This window comes from Bos grunniens, chromosome 2, assembly GCF_055505025.1.
Source record: "Bos grunniens cultivar Pamir isolate PY7600 chromosome 2, Bosgru_T2T1.0, whole genome shotgun sequence".
Taxonomy (NCBI): Eukaryota; Metazoa; Chordata; class Mammalia; order Artiodactyla; family Bovidae; genus Bos; species Bos grunniens.
The window spans coordinates 101,594,548-101,604,365 of NC_141166.1; positions in this window are offsets into that span (position 1 = coordinate 101,594,548).

Below are 9,818 nucleotides of genomic sequence, written 5' to 3' on the forward strand. Positions count from 1 at the left end.
CACCTTCGCTTTTTCAGGGCACAACTGATATGGTTCATAGTATGGCATTTTACTCTGTGAGTCCCACCAGATGATTTAATTGAAATAGGAATATGTATTTTTTTAAACACGTGTATCAGAATCACTCTGCATTAGGGATACTGAGCTCCTAGGAAACTGGTGTACATCTTCATGGGGTACCTGACCTATGTGATGGTTGATTACATAGGGAAGAAGGAAGAGAGGAGAGACAATGACAAATAGGAATAAGTTATGTTTCACTTCTTATCTTACATTAAAGTTCCAAAATATCTTCTTTCTTCTCCATCTCCCACCTACAAAACCTACTGACTGCTCTACTCTAGCTCACTTACTTTCTCCTTCAATTGTTCTGCTGATACTATAATTCTTTTAAACTTCACAACGTTGTGATTTCCTAATCATTTGCTGTGGCATAGTCCTTTTTTTCCTACAGTTTTTCTTCTTTCTCCCCTGAGAAAAATAAATTACATTGATTCCTGACAGCTGTTCTGCATCTCTTTGTAAAGACTGAGACAAAAAATCAGCTAAATCTGACATATTTATCTGCCAAATTATCCTGGGATTTTGTATTTATAACTACTATTTTATTTATAATATAAAAAGAGTAAGTTTTTATTTATTTCCCTACTTCCAGGTTTCATTTTCGTCCCCTAGACTATCACATATGAAATGAAAGTGAAAGTTAGTCACACAATTGTGTAGAACTCTGCAATTCAATGAATTGCAGCCTGTCCCTCTCCTCTGTCCATGGAATTCTCCAGGCAAGAGTACTGGAGTGGGTTGCCATTTTCTTCTCCAGGGGATCTTCCCGACCCAGAGATGGAACCTGGGTCTCCTGCATTGCAGGCAGATTCTTTACCAACTGAGCTACTAGGGAAGCCCTATCATCTATGAAATACAATAGACAACTAAGATATAGGTAGATACCTTATAATTAAAAAAAAAAAAAGATGAAGAAGAGGAGGAAGGGGGGAAACTTACTTGAAACACCCAGAAACTCAAGGCTTTGTAGAATAATCTAAAGATTAGTGCTATCTTTGTAGATACAGCTTCTTACAATCCCTAACCCTTTAACACTCTCTCCAGGTCTTAGAGCTTTTGGACTTCTGAATTAGAAATTATGTTTGTATTCCTATCAGTAAATTCCCTTGAAAATGTTAAATTTGGCAATTGTGCTAGCTAAAGTCATCACTGTCTAGAAAACATTTTAACAATAGCCTTTGTTGCAGTTTATTTTTAGCATGAGTTAATATGCTAGATCATCACCAATTTTTGGCTGAACTAGGAATCCTTTCTTTCTAGCAAATGGGTCTTCCAGGAGAGAACAGCATATCCAGAATGACATGTTTGATGATATTAAAACAGATTTCTTTGTTTTACTAGAGCCCACATCCATTGTCTCCCATAGGAGACATTTTTCTCTCCAAAGGAAAACAGTCCCCATTGATTCCAGGGGACAGAAAAGCAGAGAGCTTAGATGGGGAATGAGGCTAAGTCATTTAAATGGTAGCCTCCTTTCTAAAACAGAAAGAAAGCATCATTGCTATTTTTTTATAATAAGGAGGAGGCAAATTCTTGATATAAATTTTGCAAATCTGTGAACTGATAATAAATTGTTAATCAGGGCTAAGATTTTTTTAAGATAAGCTCTATGAAATTATGAATACAGAACATGTAGAGGAAATTTAGTTGCTATTGCCATCTGGAAGGCAAACTTGGAAGGTCAAAGACATCTAAGCCTGGAAAAATGTAGATGAGGCAATACGATGAATAGCTGCTCCTTTTGCAAATGCTGTTGATTTTCTTAACAACTAGCAATTGTAGACTTTTTATTGGATGCTTTCTTGATCATTGTTTGTAGCAGAACACTGTGAAAGACTCTAAATATGCAGATGGGTTTTGGAACGGTAGATTTTGAGGGGGAAATGTCAAATTTTTAAAATAAATCTGAAGAGGGAACATACATAAGATAATTCACTTTGACCTTCGAAACTATACATTCTGAAATAAAAGAGTTCACATTGGCGTCTGTGTAATAAATGCTGCCTAGATTCGCATGGCCCTAATACAATAAGATTAAAAATATTCTATCACTGTTTATCCTTTGTGATCAGTTGTTTATCCTGTGTTAAACAAATATTGTGGGAAGAATAGATGGGAACAGGCTCCAAAACCGTTCCTTGGATGCTCATCAACAGAAACACAGAGAGACAGCCGAGCTCAGAACTTGGACAGATAAAATCCAACAGGAAAACCAAAAGGAAACTGACTAGAATTTTAAATCTTTTAACAATGAATAGAGTCGTGGGATTACTGCTATCAGTGCAAACCTGATGCTGCGGAAAATAACTTTGGATTTTTTTTTATTCCAAAAAATAAATATATCAACTTGACTTTCCAAGGAGATCCTTAATGATACATGTGCCAAGGAAATGTATGCATGTATATATATAATGTGTTTTATATATAGTCTTTTTTGAAAAAAAGCAAGAGAAAAAAAAAACATGAAGAACATATAACATATGGCATTCCCTATCGCCTCAGCTGGTGTTTGCCATTTCCTGCTTGTAACTTTCTTAATTTTACATCTTCTCCTCAATTTCAATATACTAGACATTTTAATCAGATTTGCAAGCTGGCCTTCCCAGTTTCTTCATGTGCTGCTCCAGCTCCTATTAATCTTTTCAGTTATATGACTAGGCCTATTTGATTTGAAGAAAAGCTAATAATTACAATGCCTAGGGCATCTTCATGAATAATCAATAATGTGCTCAATGTGATGTGGCTGTCTGGGAAGCTACTCTCAGATGCAGAAAGCAATCAAATAAAAATGTATTCTAACATTTTAATCAAATTTTATGGGATGAGTATACGTGATGTTAGTGAGAGTAAAAACCAATGAGTGGCGTGCAGGCAGCTGATGAAACAAAAAATATAACTGACTTCGAGTAGCTTAAGTATTGGCCCTTGGAGTTGGGTCTCAATTTTGTTAACTTCTGGCCCCAGCCAAAGCTAGGCCACATAATGAAGCAGTACTCTTTCAGAAAAATAGGGAAGCAAAACTGGCCATTTAGCCTCAGGCAAATGGACTGTTATGTCCACTGTCCAAAAGCAACTAACAAGGAGTTCCAGGGCTCTAGGCTAGCTGATGCTGAAGCTGAAGAAGCTCCAACACTTTGGCCACCTGATGCAAAGAGCTGACTCGCTGGGAAAGACCCTGATGCTGGGAAAGATTGAGGGCGGGTGGAGAAAGGGGTGACAGAGGATGAGATGGTTGGATGGCATCATTAACTCAATGTACATGAGTTTGAGCAAGCTCCAAGAGATAGTGAAGGACAGGGAAGCCTGGGGTGCTGCAATCCATGGGGTCACAAAGAGTTGGACATGACTTAGTGACTGAACAACAGGCTGGCAAAACCTTCTTCCCCAGTTCCAAGGTCAAAAGTGAAAGCAAACCAAAACAAGGCAAAAAGTGAAAGCCATTCAACCAATTCTAGAATAAATGCCAAGTTGTTCTTAACTAGAAATCAGAGTTGCTGGGAAATGTTAGCAATTCAGACTGATACCCCATTCCAAGCATCTTGCTGCTGCTGCTGCTGCTGCTAAGTTGCTTTAGTCGTGTCCAACTCTGTGCGACCCCATAGACGGCAGCCCACCAGGCTCCCCCGTCCCTGGGATTCTCCAGGCAAGAACACTGGAGTGGGTTGCCATTTCCTTCTCCAATGCATGAAAGTGAAAAAATAAAGTGAAGTCGCTCAGTCGTGTCCAACTTCTAGTGACCCCATGGACTGCAGGCCACCAGGCCCCTCCGTCCATGGGATTTGCCAGGCAAGAGTACTGGAGTGGGGTGCCATTGCCTTCTCCGCCAAGCATCTTACTGCAGCCCTAAGAGCTACAGAGTTCTTACAGTTTACTTCAGCAATTACTCCAAAGGGTATAGCTGGCAAATGCATAGAACAACCCACTCGAAACACATTCTATCAGATGCTGGCAGCAATGTCTAAGATTAGGGAATATTAGTTAAGGAATTAGTGTGATCAGCCAGTGCTCAGATGCTCAGTCATGTCCGACTCTGTGACCCCATGGATTGTAGCCCACAAGACTCCTCTGTCCATGAGATTCTCCCAGCAAGAATACTCGAGTGGGTTTCCATTTCCTCCTCTGTAATCAGCGAGGCCTTGATGTTAGGTTTTCCAAAGGGATTCTGAGCTAATTTCTTAGAAGTATATATACATAGGCAGGAATTCCTCCCATTTTCTCAATGTCACTAATTAAGGTGGTTATTAGAGAGCTGGGATTTCACATTATTCTAAATGTCCCAGCATGTGTGATTTGCAAACTCACCGTAGCATCCTAGCACCTCCTTAGTGTACCTCCTCATGAAATTTTCTAATGGAGAATATGATTGATTACCTCTTCACAAATCCTTCTCCTCATGAGGATGATCAGGTTTTAATGTGACTTTTACAGGTACTACTAGAGAGATTTATAAAATTTGAGAAGTGGGAGATAAGATTAAAAAAAAAAGATACACATTCTCTAGGCAACCAGTTTTGATATCATTTCCACTGGATTATCTAGCCTTTTAAAAAATATATTTATTTATTTATTTGAATGCACTGAGTCTTAAGTAGTCTTAGCCACTGGACCACCAGGGAAGTCTGGATTGTCTAGCTCTTGATATAAAAGTTCATACACCAAAGTGTGAATCCACAAATACAGAACCAGGACCCCATATACCAAAGAGCACAGACATACTTCTTCAGTTATAGAAATTAAAACTCTCTTCTGGTTACAAACCTCCTATTTAAAATCTTTTAAATTTTTTAAACTTACGCATAAAAAGAGCTTTCATTACCTTATGTCAATGTAAAATTAATTTCTCTACAAAACAAATCGGCAGACAAATTCAAAATTAAAACATCTGAGAATCTCACATGGATCAGAGTTCCAAAACTGGTAGCTGTAATTAAGACTAGAGGTGTCAGAAAGAAATTTTAAGGCAAGAGAATCTTTAAATCTGAAAGAAATCATGCCTGAATAATGCTAGATATAAGCATTTACATTAGCAAATGAAACAGGCACGAGGATAAAAATGACACAGTTAAGGAAGACTAAAACTTAGCCTGTCCTCACATATAATTCATTTCCATTCCTTGCTCTAAAGCCTTACCCTAGCCTGAAGAATTCATAGGAAACTAAGACCCATGGCAATTAGGTATAACCATCTGTAAATCACCCAGAAAATGATTGAAAGTGTAGTATCAAAAGACTGACAAGAAGGAAACTTTTATGATGAGAATTTACAGCATTCAAGGGAAAAAAAAAGCAGTGAAGCCAGATGTCAAAATATGTATTTAGTGACTCATAAAATTTCATTGCCCCAAAGTGAAAAAAATGAATACCACAGTTAGGCAACGTTTTCAGCAGATGCCCCTAAAATACTTCTAACTTTAAAATAGTTCTTTAAATCTTCTTGAAGTGCTTGCTATTCACTTATATTTCTTTTCATTAATTAACATTTTTTTTACCAGTGTCCTACAGAATTAAGGACTGGATCCAGGAGAAAAATCAAGGTAAACTGAACTTCAGGTTCATCATACTCTGCTTGCTGCTGCTGCTGCTAAGTCGCTTCAGTCGTGTCCGACTCTGTGCGACCCCATAGATGGCAGCCCACCAAGCTCCCCCGTCTCTGGGATTCTCCAGGCAAGAACACTGCTTATCCACATGTAATTCACATTAGCTCCAAACATGTCATCATCGGGGATAAGCTGGGGAATAAAACAAGAGAAGGAAATGGATCCATTTTAATCATATCCCTCTCCTCCATCTTTATAAAAGGCAATGGACAAGATGTACTTCTTACATTTAATGTTTTAACATTGTTTCAAAAATCCCAGCTTTTGAAAAAAAACAAACAAACCTGACTTCCCTGATAGCTCAGTTGGTAAAGAATCCACCTGTAATGCAGGAGACTCTGATTTGATTCCTGGGTGGGGAAGATCCATTGGAGAAAGGATAGGCTACCCACTTCAGTATTCTTGGGCTTCCCTTGTGGCTCTGGTGGAAAAGAATCTGCCTGCAATGCGGGAGACCTGGGTTAAATCCCTAGGTTGGAAAGATCCCCTGAGAAGGGAAAAGGCTATCCACTCCAGTATTCTGGCCTGGAAAATTCCATGGACTGTATAGTCCATGGGGTCGCAAACAGTCAGACATGACTGAGAGACTTTCACTTAAAAAACCCTAAAAACGCTGGAGAATCTGAAGAAAACACTAGGCATGAGAAGACTCTCCCCAACCCCTCAACTCCCAGAAGACTTTAGATTCAGGTAAAAGTGGAGACCCAGGAGCCAAATCTGTCCACAGGTGTGTTTTGTTAACCAGGGTGCCTTTCCATGGAGCAATTTTGCGACCCCATGGATTGTCACCCACCAGGCTCCTTTGTCCATGGACTTCTTCAAGCAAGAATACTGGAGTGGGTTGCCATTCCATTCTCCAGGGGGTCTTCCCAACCTAGGGACTGAACCCTGATCTCCTGCCTTGCAGACAGATTCTTTACCATCTGAGCCACCAGGGAGGGAAGCCCTTCCATAGAGCATCATTCCTCAGTTGCCAAAACCCCCACCACTATATATTATATTTCACAGAAGCACTTCACAATTTACTTTTTAAAAAAAAACTGGAGGATAATTGCTTTACAATGCTGTGCCAGCCTCTGCCATACAACAACATGAATCGGTCACAAGTTTACATATATCCCCTCCCTCCTGAGCACCACCCCCACACACAATTCTCTTATCTATTACTCACTGTATACATTTCAGATTTTGACCCCTTCAAATGAAGATTTATCTTCATGCTTTCACATGAACTTAACCTTAAAGTCTGTCACCTAGAACAATCATTCACTAGGTAATTCAGTTCAGTTCAGTTCAGTCGCTCAATCATGTCAGACTCTTTGCGACCCCATGGACTGCAGTACGCTAGGCTTCCCTGTCCATCACCAACTCCCGGAGTTTACTCAAACTCATGTCCATTGAGTCAGTGATGCCATCCAACCAGCTCATCCTCTGTTGCCCCCTTCTTCTCCTGCCTTCAATCATTCCCAGCATCATGGTCTTTTCAAATGAGTCAGTTTTTCATATCAGGTAGCCAAAGTATTGGAGTTTCAGCTTCAGCATCAGTCCTTCCAATGAATATTCAGGACTGATTTCCTTTAGGATGGACTGGTTGATCTCCTTGCTGTCCAAGGGGCTCTGAAGAGTCTTCTCCAACACCATAGTTAGATAATCTAATACATTTCTGCCTAGATTTTGGCATATCAGAAACATCAGAAGGGCTTCTTATAAATATAGATGCCTGAACCCCATCAGAAGGGTTTCTTACAAATATAGATGCCTGAACCCCATCCCTGATCTACTGAATTAAATATCTAAGGGTGGAGGTGGGGTTGCGGTGGGTGGGTGGAAATAGTCTAAACATCTACACAGGTGGATCTGATGAGCTGCGAAGGTTACAAACCATTTCTTTATTATATCCAGTAATGAAGAACTCACTGCCTCCCAACAGATTTTTGGATAACAATGTAAGAAAGTTCTTTCCTCAGGCAAACCTTAGTGTTCAGACTAGAGACGAAGAAGTGTTACCTGCCTCTTAGCCTGGGGTGGTGTGACAGTCTATCAGAGAGCCTTGTCAAAACTCGCAGGAGTTTGTTACAGAAACTATTCTCCACTTCTTTCACTTCCAGCCATATGTTTCATTCCCTACCGGCTCTGTTTTGAGAACATATTCCACCTCTATGTCCATATGAAAGCTGAAGCTACATATTCAGGTGTTGTAGCTGTCACTAACAATATCCTGGTGATGGGATGAAATAGATTTTGCTTCAGAAACTATGAAAAGAAATCCGGTGTGCAAAAATGACACGTTATGAAATGATGAAGTGCAACATCTGTCTCTAAAGTGAGTAATACAGGTGCCATTAAGGAGATAAATAGGAAGCTTCTTTATTAAATAGCAAAGTTAAATTTCCAGGCTATTTTGAACTTTCTCTACAGGTGTTGGAGAGATTAATTCTCATGCCTATTTATCAATTCAGTCAAAATAACATTACAATGGATTCCACCAGGTGTTTGGTTGACTTAGGTGAAAGAGCTGGTTATTATAACAAAAATTCATTCACACGATTGTCAACAGAAATTTACCAGCTATATGTCAAAGATATGTTATAATACCAAGCCCAAACTGTACAGCACTTTATACCTTTCAAAGCACATGCTCACAAATAATCTCTTCAAAACTTTAAAGAAATCTTGAAATCTATATGATAGATGAAGAAACAGAGGCATCTGTCAAATGACTTATCTAAATTTACTCAGTAAGGATCAGAACCTGCACAAATCCCAGATTTCCCATATCTAAGGATGTGCTCAAGGTCTGGGGACTAGATTACAAAAGTAAGGTAAAACAAAACAACAACCAATGTTTATCTAACCGTGATTCTAGAAAACAAAAATGCAGTAAAGAAAGGAAATGGGAGAAACATCTGTCTCTGACTGCTTAGGGGATGTGCCAGTTTTCAAATTGAGCTCTAAGATATTACTGATGGTGTAAACATCTACAACCAATCCTCAGGCCCCTCAGGAGTCAGTTGTCAAAGGCACAGATGTAGGGCAGGGAACAGAGGAATGAGGCCACCTTACAGGTATGTAGCCCTTTGAACAGTCACACTGAAGAGATGACACCAATTTCCCTGCCTGGTAAATACTGGCTGAGGAGTCTTAAGACACAGGAGCATGTGAGGAAATAACATGTGAAGCTGAAACGGCTCTATAGGACTTCCCTGGTGGTCCAGTGGTTAAGAATCTGCCTTGCAATGCAAGGGATGCCAAGTCAATCCCTGGTTGGAGAACTAAGATCTCACATGCCATGGAGCAAAGATCCTCTACGACACAACTTAGTCTTGTGTGCCGCAACTAAGACCCAATGCAGCCAATTAAATAAATATTAAAAAGAAAAAAGCAGCAGGGCTCTGTAAACCTCAGCCACAATAATGCTGGTGGTCAACCATGATGGGAGATAGAGCTAAAGTCCAAGACAGATACTCAACTCAGTAAATAAAGAACTTTGAAAATATAGTACATTATGTGTTATTTTATTCCACCATGTTTGGTTCAGCATGCAAAGTTAAGTCATGGTAAAGTGAGGAAGAATGTCTCTTAAATATCAAGATCTTAATGCCCTAAATGATTCAGCACCTGGATCATTAGTCTGAGACAAGGAGAAACTGACAGTGAAAACAGTGCACCCACTTTATTAAAATACATGGGGATGAAATTAGATATAGAATGACTCCCTCTTTCTACATAATTCCTTGCTATTTAGGACATTTTACTAGCACTCAGCTATGAAATTGTTAGCAGACTTCAAATTTCTTATAGGTATGAACCACATAGTTTCATTTTATTTCACTCTCCAAATTTTATTAATTTTTACATTGATTTTTAGGATCAAGAAACTTATTCAAAATGTTATGTATCCCTATTCTAATATTTCTTAAATATATATTGCTCACTCAGTCCTGACTCTTTGCAACCCCATGGACTATAGCTTGCCAGGCTCCTCTGTCCATGGAATTTTCCAAGCAAGAATACTGGCTGCTGCTAAGTCACTTCAGTCGTGTCCGACTATGTGCGACCCCATAGACAGCAGCCCACCAGGCTCCCCTGTCCCTGGGATCCTCCAGGCAAGATCACTGGTGTTGGTTGCCATCTCCTTCTCCAATGCATGAAAGTGAA